Below are 12,759 nucleotides of genomic sequence, written 5' to 3' on the forward strand. Positions count from 1 at the left end.
GCTAGCTAGGAGGTAGATGCCAAGAGAAAAGCAACAGGGGGAAGGAGGCAGACTGGAAGAGAGGTACCAGGAGGTGTGGGAGCAGAGTGCGACAGGAAGCAGGTAAAGCTCAAAGAAGATGGGACACCTGGAGAGAAATTGTGTGGAATTGAGCAGAACAGCTGGAAAGAGGTGAGTGATGAGAGGACATAGAGATCTTATGGGTTAAATGCCAAGATAAGGCCTGAATGGACCCTAAAGGAGAATAGAATTTAAAAACCACAAAGAGGAGAGAAAGCTTTATGAATAAAGGGTACAATGGACCAAGGACAGTGAGAGGAGAGTGAGTACAAAAGTTGGAACCTAGTGTAGTATTATTGAAGTAGAGAGCAGATTTGAGGAATAATTGAAACTCTAGAGCAAAAGAGGTGGAATTCTTTTTATTCCTGCTCCCCTTCCTTCCCTCCCCCTCCCCGTTTCCCTCCTCCTTACACAACAGAGAACATCAAGGTATTCTTAGCAGGGCAGAGTCTGGCTCTTCAGCCTTTTTGGCTAGTACCTACAGTAAGAAATATGTTCAATCCAGCAATCCAGTGCATACATATGTACAGAGAGAGAAAGAAACAGAAGTTTCACAAAGTATATTTACCCTTACTGGATGAGATTCATTCTTGTATTTTTCTATTTGATTCTCTTTCTCCCTCTATCTTTTAATAATAGTCTGACCCACTGTTGATTTTAGGACTTAGTTATGGGTCTCAACCTACACTTTGAAAAGTGCTGCTATGAAGGGCTTCTTTGAGATCAATCTGCTGGTACTGGGCAGTGCATATTGGAGAGCAGAGACCCTCTCAGTGGGTCCCATTTGGGTTACTCTGTCATGTGGTAATCTCCTAAAGGAACCATGCACGGTCCATTCTGAGAGCTTAAACACTTCTTCATGAGATCAGTGCGCTCATTAGACTAAGGGCCACCTGATGACCACAAGAACCCTTCCACAAATGTTTGTGGAGCTTCCCATGAGAAAGTCACATAGCTCATGTCTGGTCTCTCTGTGGTTGCTCTTGAACCTTCAGCATTTCGTTAAAAGGGTTTTCCCATTTTATCACTTTAACAACATTTTCATTGAAAATTCTGAAAAACTTGGCAAACTCCTTATTTCTCTTAGCACGTCAGAAAGTTAGAATTGGAAAATAGTAGATCCTCCAAAAGAGAAAAGAAACCTAGGAGTGAGTTGGCATGGTGGCTTCCTGAAACCATGTCTAGTTTCCCTATATTTTCTTCACTAGTCAGACATGTGCCACATTGGGGGTGGTGGGGGAACTGCTCCACACACAGATCGAAATTGTTTCTCTGTATATAAACCTGAAAACTGTTTGGTTTAAACAAAAATGGATTGAAGGCGAACACCGTTAAGTGTCACCAGTAGAGAAGAGCCAGATAACCGCATAAATTCTTCACTACTTTGATAAATTATTTGGATGTTCAGAAGAGCAGGTTATGGAAGGAAACACTAGAATGGTGGGAATGTGTCAAGAAGGTGACCTTTCTTAGAACTAAGCCTGTGACTACATCAACAGGAACCCTGTTCATGCAATGCCGGCTGTAGAAATTTCTTGAAATTGTGAGGCAGAACTGTTTGATGCTCCTATGCAAGTTCTCCCAGTGGTTTCTAATTGATTTTTTTTTTTTGCTCTCTATTTAATATAACCCAGCAGTTGTCATAGCAACCAACACTTGTGCGTTCTTAGAGAGTCATTTACTTCCTTTAATGTGGTTTGTTCTTCTTGTGACTGCACACACTTCTACAGATGATCATGAGAGATCATTCGTATGGAAATAACCCACTCTTACAACCTCAATGTAAAGATTTTAAAGGCCTTTGCTTTTTTTTTTATATTACTAGCAAAACTCCATTGTCCAGAATTCCCTTACATACACACAGAGATTGGGCACTGTTTATAAACATCATTTCCACATTTTAGTAAATGGTTGAAAATAACTCTTCTGTCAGTCTGGTTACAATTGCAAATCCTAGTGAGGGCACTTGAAGGAACTGAGTTGTAGGTGAGCTCTTTAAAAATCCTTGTTTGGCAGTCGCCCTTGTCGGTCCATCCTCTTTAGTTCACCAAGCATTTACTAAGCATTCACAATATGTCAGCTGCTGGTAATACCATCCCCTACCGTCTAGGAACAAATGTAGTAGCTGAGATAGACTATACAGACAGTGAGAATTTCCCTTACCTTATTGTCTATTTGGCTCGTGGTAAGGCCCTGCCTGTAAAATTTGGCCTTTTGGCTTCCACCCTATGATGCCCTCTGTTCTCCTCCCTCTCCAGCCATAACTTCTGTTTGCTTGGAAAATCCCTCCTCTTTCTGCTTCTTGCACGTTGGCATTCTTTCCTGGGCCCACCACTCTTCATTCTCTCCCATTCACTTTCATGCTTAGAGGTGCTGCCACAGACATGTGCCACATTGGGGGTGGTGGGGGAACTGCTGACAACCAAATCATTTTTTTAATTCTAATTCCAGTGTATTAACCTACAGTGGTATATTAGTTTTAGGTGTACCATGGAGTCATTCAACACTTCTATACATCACCCAGGCTCCCCATGGCAAGAGCATTCTTTAATCCCCATAACCTGTATCATCCTTCCCCCACCAACTCCCCACCTTCCCTCTGGTAACTATTAGCCTGTTTTCTATAGTTACAACTGTTTCTTGGCTTATCTCTCTTTTCCTTTGCTCCTTTGTTTCATTCTTAAATTCCACATATGAGCGAAGTCATACAGTATTTATCATTCTCTGATGGACTTATTTCACTTAGCGTTTATACTATGTAGCTCCATCCATGTCATTGCTAATGACAAGATTTCATTCTTTTTATGGCTGGGTAATATTCCTCTGGAATATTATTGGAATAATATTCCAATAACACACATCATCTTTACCCATTCATCTGTCAGTGGATACTTGGATACCTCTATAATTGGGCTATTGTAAATACTACTATAAATGTAAGGGTGCATATATCCCTTTGATTTGGTGTTTTTGTATTTTTGGGGGGTAAACACCCAGTAGTGCAATTAGTGGTTGGTAGGGTGGTTCCAATTTAACTTTTTGAGGGACCTCCACACTTTTTCCACAGTGGCTGGACCAGTTTGCATTCCCACTAAGAGTGGCAACCAAATCTTGTTCTAGTCTCGCCCTCTCCCTGGAGCTGCAGGCTTCTCTGTCCCCCACCCCCCATAGCTGTGCCTAGTCCGTGTGTCTGTTGTAAAGTGGTTCTTTAATCATCTGCAGCTAAATCAGCTGAGGTTCTTGCTCACGTGCACATTCGTCACCTCAACACAGTCCTGTTGCTTTAGAGTTTCTGAAGTTGAAGCCCAGGAATATCCATTTTTAAGAAACACTGACTTTCACACAACGCTAGTTTTAGTATGCTGGCTTAGATGGTGGCAAGTATTTGGAGAAGGTAGAGAATTACCCCTGGAGCTGAAGATTGTCCTATAGCTGATATTACTCTTTCAATGCAAGTTTTTAACATTCACTACAGATGCATGTACCTGATGCATGTAACAATATATAAGAATGTTTTAGATTTGTATTTTATCTAAGGAACAAATTTATACTATGGTAATCTAAATATATGTATAATCTTATAACTTAAGCTTTATAGGTAAAACACTTTAATACTAAATGAGAAAAAATAGGAATAATTAAAGTTTTCCTAAAATAGTTGTCACTCAAGTAGAAATAAGAACAAATAAATTTATGGAGTGGAAGGGGTTTGTAGCACCTGGAATTATAGATGAAAGGAGATTTGAACTATTTTTGTAAGTTCTGAAAGGGCAGAAATTACAGAATTTCTGGTTTGCCAAAAATGTAGTCAGAGAAACAAAGACTACAGATAGAAAAAGTTGAGAAGGATTATTTTTTATGAATAATTTGCAAGGATTCAGTTTTGAAATGTTTCTAATTTGTATTAACATTTCTTCCTAAATCAAATAATACTTATTCCCTTTTACTCTTCAAACAGCTGTCATATTATGTGCATGTATTACTAAATTCCAGACCCATCTTTCCCCCTTGTCCAGCACAGAGACCCCATGAGGATTTCTGACAACTCTAAAATATGTTAACACTTGCCCACTTTTCCAGTCTGTAAAATTTGTCTCTCATTTTGCCATTGTAATGACTTATTTTGTTTTGAATATCCATCTGACAAATACTTATTAAACACCTACAGTAACATCAGGGAGTCATAAAATATGTATCTTCTCTGTTGTGAAGCTTAACATGTGGTCTGTATATCAGAAACATAATCAAATATCATGAATATATAAATCAAACAGCTGGAAAACATCAAAACAAGCGCAATTTGAAGAGTGGAAGAAGGGCACGGAGTTGTAGGAGTAGACAGTTGCTTCTGTTTTAGGAATATGAAGACTGACAAAACACATTCTGTCTATACTCTGAGGCATACTGATTGATAAAGACTAGCTTAACCAGTCCCTTCAAGGGAATAATCTGTTGAAGTAGAAAGAAGTAAATTAAAGACAAATAAATGGAAAAGGATACTTGTTTATATCACAGAGACTATACTAAAGGAACCGACTGGATGTAAGCAGGATATATAATTATTTCCTAAAAGATCTAAATAAATCAAGAAAGGTAGATCCACTATGGCTGAAAGAGTCTGGACTCCCTGTGAACATTTCTGTTGAATCAAGGATAAGAATCTAGGCACATTGACCTTACCACCCCAGATGCCTTGCTATCACTGGTAGAGACAAGTTAACTGAGGTGAATGGACCATCAGGGGAGTCTCATCCAGGGGAGTCTACCTCCTTGGATTGTAGAGGCAATGCTTTGGATTCCTACTAAGTCTGCACAAACCCAGGGTTGCCTAACTTGAGAATTCTGAATCTGGGATTCTCTAATCTGCTCTGCTCGTATGAGTCTTTTAAGGGCAACCACCCTTGTCTTTCACTGCCAACCCAGGGAAGAGAAAGCAAGGCAGTCACTATAATAAGAAATCATGTTGTCATGGGAACCATGAACTTTTGGATCCACCTGGTCTGACCCTAAGCAGCCAGACTGTCTTCATATGTTTTTTATTGAAGATAATTATAATTGTAGCATCATACCTTTCCCGACCTCTAAGCTCACTCACGAGTCATTGTATCCTTAGTACCTTGAGGTTTACTTTTGTACTTGAGGTGCAGAATAAGTCTTAAATGAATTTGGTTTTCTGTTTTATAGTTTAGGAGGGAATTGAGTCCTATATAATAGTAAGTCTATTTCTTGAGTGCCAGTCTTCGAGTGATGATGCCGCAAAGTGATTGCAACCTTGTTAAGGATAAATTTTCTTAAATACAGTCTCACCCAAATACATAATTTCTGCTTTCAACAAATGTCCATCTTTCTGGAGTCTCTTCCAACATTAGTTTATTCTTTTATTAAAACTGGAAAATTCTTTAGCAATTTTGTGCTTTATAACCTCTGGAAATTCTTAATGCCTTACTCTTTGCACCCTAAAACAGACACTGAGACAGCAGTAAGCCATACAGCAATTTCTTAGTACCTTTAGAACACCAGTTTATAGGGATTCCTGGGTGGTGCAATCAGTTAAAGGTCCAATTCAGGTCATGGTCTCAAGGTCATGAGATAGAGCCTACAGGGTTCCATGCTGAGTGTGGATTGCTTCAATTTCCCTCTGCCCCACCCTCTCCTTTTCTCTAAAATAAATTTTAATAAAACAACAATTTACAGAATCTGTAATCAAAACCACTTAAGTTCTCTTCCAAATAATGAAAAAATTGTATTATAGGGTGTGTTATTGTCATACTGAGAGAGCCACATCAGAGTGCTCTGAGACCAGGAATAACAGATGAATTAACTCAGAGGTCACAGATAGGCCTCAGAACACTGATGGGGTCTTCCTTTTTCTCTCAGAAAATTCAAATCAGGCAAGACCAAAGCAAGGAGAACGAAATAAATCTAGAAGGAAGATTGGATCTAGAGTAGATATTCTGAAAAAATCTCAATGCTGAAGCCATATCCAGGTCGATTAATTGGAATCTCGAGAATGGCACTCAAAGCATTTATAAAAAAAAAAACAAAACTTATATTGCAGTAATAATTTACATATATATTAGTTTCAGGAATACAACTTAATGATTCAATATTTGTATATATTGCAGCATAGTCACTACAAAAATTTTCATTAACCTCTGTTAACATACATAGAAAAACTGTTTCTTGTGATGAGAACTTTTAAAAAATAAAATGTTTTTTAAAAAACTAAAAAAAAACTTTAAAATAAAAATGCAGTATCAGTAACTAAGTCATTATGCTATATATTTCCATAATTGATTTATAGTATTACTGAAAATTTATGTATTTTGTCCCCCTTCACCATTTTGTCCACCCATCACTCCTGGCCTTTAGTAACCTTCAGGTATACAACATAGTGATTCCACTATTACATACACTATAAAATGCTCACCAAAATGCTCACCATTTTCATTTTTCACCAATCATTCACTATTACTGAACACCACCTATTGGCCAGGCCTTGTGAGCAAAGCAACGGTATGACCAACCTCCTGATGATGTCTGTCATTATATGAAGTTATTAGAATATTATTGATTATATTCCCTATGCTGTACTTTTCATTCAATCACTAATTTATTTTATAACTGGAATTTTGTACTGTTTAATCCCCTTAACCTCTTTCATTTCTCCCCATGCCCCCTTCTCTGACAGCCACCAGTTTGTTCACTCTGCTTACAAGTCTGTTTCTATTTTGTTGTTGGTGCTGTTGCTTGTTTTTTATGTTCCACATAAAAGTTAAATCATGTCTTTCTCTGATTTACTTCCTTAGCATAATAACCTCTAAGTCCAGCCATATTATCGTAAATGACAAGATTTCATTTTTTTTATGGCTGAGTAATATTTTATGGTGTATTTATTTATACCACTTCTTCCGTATCCATTCATCTATCAGTGGACATTTAGGCTGCTTTCATATCTTGGCTACTATAAATAAAGCAGTAAACATGAGGGTGCATATATCTTCACAAATTAGTGCTTTTGTTTTCTTTGGATAAATAGTCAGAAATTCTATAGGGGCCCCACCAATTTACATTTCCACCAGCAGTGCACTAGAGTTCCCTTTTCTCCCCATCCTAGCCCACACTTACTCTTTGTCTTTTTTGATGCTATTCTGATGGCTGTAAAGTGATATCTCAGTGTGGTTTTGATTTGCATTTCCCTGATGATAAGGGATGTGCATCTTTTCATGTGTCTGTTGGCCATCCACATGTCTTCTTTGGAAAAAGCCCCTAGATGTGTGTTAAATTAGATGAGAGCCCCTCTGGCTAATCCTTCAATTGTAGCAAATGAGCCACTTCTACATAAAGTCTGGGTGTCTTTCAACTCGCTATCTCTACATTAGGCCCTGGGAATTGTCTGTGTACAAGCCCTTTAAGAGCTTTTTCTCAGTTTTCTACAATGTTCTGAGTGTCATAGATACAAGCCCTATTCATTTGCAAAGATGGATATTTTGGGAGACTTGACTTTAAGGTGCAAATCATAAAATCTGAATACATTATGTGGGGTTTAAACCCTTTGACCCTCAACCAGAAGCTTTGGGTTTTGAGTTCCGTACTCACTGTAGATGGTTAAGCCAAGAATGAAGTTTATAGCAAGATGTGTTCCAGCCTCTCCTACCCACTTTGACATGGCCATTCTCTTGTTCACTCAATGGGTAGGAGTTGCTCAGCCATTTTAGATTTTTCCCCCAGAAGATTCTTCCATATGTAGCTGCAAATTCATTGTGTCTGTGGGAAGTGAGTTCAGTATTCTATGTCACCTTCTTGAACGAAAACCCAACTGTATTTCTTTTAAGTCTCAGGTTATTCCAGCACATAGTCATGACTGAGAACCACTGATGTACAGGGAAAAACAAAATAAAACAAAAACAAAAACAAGAGGCAGATTACTAAAGAGCTAGCAGAAGGAAATTGTGCAATGTGATGCTTTTCACAGCTGGGAACCATGCTGCTCTGCCTCAGGGACCTGGTCCCCAAAGTTGGCTTCCTTCTGACTACCTTATGCACTACCCTTGTCTCGTCCCTTGTGGCTGGTAGTTAAAGCAATTTTAAGAAGGCTTTTGGTGGTCATAAGAGTAGTATGAGGTTATAGAACAGTATATAATTAGTGGGTCCAGTGAGAATTTAGCAAAGTCTGCTTGGAATTGTAGTATAACGAGTCATTGAGTTAAAATAAATGTGCTATAGATTCTCATCACAAACTGCAACGTGGTCACCTTAAGAATTTATTTCTTTGACGGGACTGGAGATAAATGCTTTTCTGAGTAATTTGGGAATTTATTACAGTATTTTGTTAATTCGCTCATTCAGTCATTCAGGATTATTGATCACTAACTGCTGGCCACACCCTGTGAGCAAAGCAACAGTATGACCAACTTCCTGCCACCACCTACCCCCCAAGCAGATTCTAGTCCAGTGAGGGACACTTAAAGACTTTTAAAAGACCATATATACTGCCATAATAGAGATGTGGACTCAGTGTTAGAAGAGCTTATAAGATAAATATCCCCTCTCTGAAGACTCTGGGAATGCTGACATTGAGGAGATGGTGTTTGAACCAAGTTCTGAAGCATAAATAGGATTCATTAGGTGGACAAACAGATGATTATCCTTCTAGGCAGAAGAAAGAGATCTGGAGAGATCTAAGGCTGGGAAAGCTGGCACATCACGAAGAGTCTTGTTTGTAGCATTGAAGAACTGGGCTTTATCTCTTAAGTGCCGCAGAACCAGTGCTATGCTTTTAACAGTAGGGGGACAAGATCACATTTCATTTTAGACCATATACCCTGGCAGTATTCATAAATTTAAGGTATTTAAGTTCAGCTGGGGTGCAGAAAGAAAATGTTAACACATTTATTTGTATAGAAATACTCAAACATTTTTTTAGTTGTTGGATTTTATAATGTATTACTCCAATAGTATAATTTACAAATATTTGTATGTTAGAGTAGTGTCAAATCTTATTTTTGTTCTGCTTTTTTGTTTTTTATTGAAATATATTTGACATATAACATTGTGTAAATTTAAAGTCTATAAGTTAATTTCATATATAATATGAATGCCATTGTAATGATAATTAATACCTCTATCACCTTACATAGTCTTTTTAATAGTCAGAATAATGAAATTCTAGTATCTTATCAAGTTTAATGATTATAGTACAATATTGTTATCTATATTTACTGTGCTGTGCATTAGATTTCTGGGGCTCATTTATTCCCTGTTTTAAGACTGTACCCTTCAACATCTTTCCTGTTCCCTGGCCCCCTTCCCCTGGTAACCACCATTTTACTATGTTTTTACAAGTTTAGCTTTTAGATTTCCACATCTAAGTGCTAGCATACAGCACTTAAATTTATCTGAATTCTTGGACCTGGGTTAATATGTACAGTAGCCATCCACATTGTTGCAAAAGGCAGAATAACCTATTTTCTCATGGCTAAATAATATCCATTATGTGTATGTACCACAATTTCCATATCCTTTCAACCATTGATGGGCACTTAGTTTGTTTCCATTATCTTGGCAGTTGTGAATCATGCTGTACTAAACATGGAAGTGCATATATTTCTTCAAAATTCTGTTTTCATTTCCTTTGGGTATATACCCAGAAGTGGAATTGCTGGATCATATGGATGATTTTATATATTTTTCAGATGTTTGTTGATTTTTGTATCCTCCAACTTTACTGAAATTGTTATTTCAAACAGTTTTTTGGGTTAGTCTTTGAGATTTTTTTTTATAAATAGAATCCTATTCTCTGCAAATGGTATCACCTTTACTACTTCTTATATTTTCTTATGTCTTATAGGTCTTATAATTTATAAATTATAATTTTATAAGTTAAAATTTTCTGTGTTGCCTGATTGCTCTAGGTAGCACTTCGAGAACTATACTGAGTAAGAGTGGTGAGAGTGGGCATCCTTGTCTGTATTTGATCTTAGAGGAAAGCTTTCACTTTTCCTCCATTGAGTATAATGTTAGCTGTGGATTTGTCATATATGGTCTTTATTATGTTATGTTCTTTGTATACCAAAGATGCCAATGTTTTTACATGACAGAATGCTGTATTTTATCAAATGCTTTTTCTGCATCTATTGAAATGGTCATGTCATTTTTCTCTCATCTTATTGTTCTCTATTACATTTGTTAATTTGCATAAGTTGAACCATCTTGCTTCCCAAGGGTAAATCCCACTGGGTCACAGTTTATAATCCATTTTATGTGTTCTGAATTCAGTTTGCCGTTATTTTGTGGAGATTTTTCACATTTATATTCATCAGGGATATCAATTACTCTCCTTACTATATTATTAGTCTGTTCAGATTTTCTATTCCTAGTTTAGCCTTGGTAGGTTTTGTTTCTAGAAATTGATCCATTTCTTCTGGGTTATGTAATTTGTTGTCATATAATTATTCATAATGGTCTCTTACAATCTTTTATAGTTCTGTAGTTATCAGTTGTAATGTCTCATTTTTTATTTCTCAAGTTATGAGTCTTCTTTTTTTCTTAGTCGAGCTAAAGGCTTGTGATTTCATTTATCTTCTTAAAGAATCCCGCCTGGACTTCTACAAATTCTTCACCTCCAATGAGTGTGTGTCCTGCTTTACACTCTGCAGTTTCACTCCTTCCCCACCCCCCCTTGTGGCAAGTGGGAGTGGGCCAAATTCACCAAATGCTTTGGATTCTCAGCCCCCTTCAAGGTCCCATCCATCTACTCTCTGATGTATGAGTGGGTAGAAATCTCCTGGGTGTCCTGGTATAATGTCAGAGACACTTTTATTTAGTTGTGAATGGTCAAATTCATAGTAAAAAAGAGGGGAGAGAAAAAAAATGGTTCACAATGCTGATGTCATGATGCAGACATCAGTCTTTCTGAACATGTTTTTAACTGGAAGAAATGTACTATTTAAAATGTTTGGATTAACGATCTGAGAATTTTGAAGGGGTGGGGGGTGGGAGGTTGGGGGCACCAGGTGGTGGGTATTGTAGAGGGCACGGATTGCATGGAGCACTGGGTGTGGTGCAAAAATAATGAATACTGTTATGCTGAAAAAAAATAAAAAAATTAAAAATAAAAAAAATAAAAAAAAAAAGTAAAATGTTTGGATTGAGGATGGATTGTTGGCTAGAGGGTGGATTGTTGAAGGAAAACAGGAAGCACATACACATGCACACAGTAGTCCCTTAAGTCAAAATGTCTGAAGCTAGAGTGCAAATGTGAGTGTCTTAGATATTCAAGATGATTTTAATATACAGCAGAGTATCCCTGATTTAGATCTTCCATACGTATCACCTGATTGTGTTGAAGGTTGAGAAGGACAGATCTAAACTGAGCAGTAAAAGTGGGGATACAAAAGCAAAGAGATTTTTTTAATATTTAGGCAATAGACGGCGCCTGGGTGGCTCAGTGGGTTAAAGCTTCTGCGTTCGGCTCCGGTCATGGTCCCAGGGTCCTGGGATCGAGGCCCGCATCGGGTTCTCTGCTCAGCGGGGAACCTGTTTCCTCCTCTCTCTCTGTCTCTCTGCCTACTTGTGATCTGTCAAATAAATAAAATCTTTAAAAAAAAAATTTAGGCAATAGAAATAATAGCACTTAGTGAATGTCTGGATCCTGGAGGCTGAGGATATAGAAAAGTCAAAGATGATCTTAACTGTTGGGCTTGAATAATGAGTTGAAGTCCTCATGTAGGGAGAACGTGGGAGTAAAATCAATCGGCATGTTAACCTGCAGAAGGGGAGAAACCTGGAAGGAGGCAGAGAGAATAGAAATACTTGGTGGAGAACCAACAAAAGGGTGAATGGGACAAGTCTAGTAAGCAAACCAAAAGAATAAGTCTTGCACTGGAATCCTGAAATGCATACTTTTAAAGATAACAAGAAATTACTGGTCAAGTACAAATAGCCACCCTTTTCTATGAAATTAAACAGGGGAGGAAGTTAAGAATTTTCTCCATTAAATGCATTTTTGTATAACATAAGAAACTGCTATGAAAAAGTAAAGCAAATCTAAGATTTGGCTATCATGGCTAGATCAGAATTGTTCATTATAGCTGATTTCTCCTTTTTTTTTTTCTTTTTTAAAGACTTTATTTACTTATTTGACAGAGGTTGTGGGGGGGGCGACAGGAAGTAGGCTCCCTGCTGAGCAGAGAGCCTGATGTGGGGCTCGATCCGAAGACCCTGAGATCGTGAGCAGAACCAAAGGCAGAGGCTTAACCCACTAAGCCACCCAGGTGCCCCCATTATAGCTGATTTCAATTCATGGGTTTCATTTTTTTTTATTTTTTTTAAGATTTATTCATTTATTTGACAGAAATCACAAGGAGGCAGAGAGGCAGGCAGAGAGAGAGGAGGAAGCAGGCTCCCCGCGGAGCAGAGAGCCCGATGTGGGGCTCGATCCCAGGACACTGGGATCATGACCTGAGCCGAAGGCAGAGGCTTAACCCACTGAGCCACCCAGGCGCCCCCATGGATTTCATTCTGACCTAAGAGTGTCTACATAGCTTGCTAAGAGCCACTTATTATTTGGGGCACGCATGCCAGAGAAGTATGAGCAGTCCTGCTGGTAGATCTCCCACCTTGGACATTTTAAAGTTTTCTTTTTTGGTTCAGACCTGCAATGTTGCCTCCAGCCACCCCACCTTAATAAATAATGAT

General features: G+C 38.1%; 1 protein-coding gene across 3 annotated transcripts in view; it reads left to right on the top strand.

Annotated features, from left to right (window-relative positions):
* The window catches only part of RAB3C (RAB3C, member RAS oncogene family), a 645,683-nt gene that overhangs the window by 594,774 nt on the left and 38,150 nt on the right, over nucleotides 1-12,759 (top strand). The gene's annotated exons all lie outside the window — the stretch shown is intronic.

The sequence above is a fragment of the Lutra lutra genome, chromosome 5, assembly GCF_902655055.1.
Source record: "Lutra lutra chromosome 5, mLutLut1.2, whole genome shotgun sequence".
NCBI classification, from domain to species: Eukaryota; Metazoa; Chordata; class Mammalia; order Carnivora; family Mustelidae; genus Lutra; species Lutra lutra.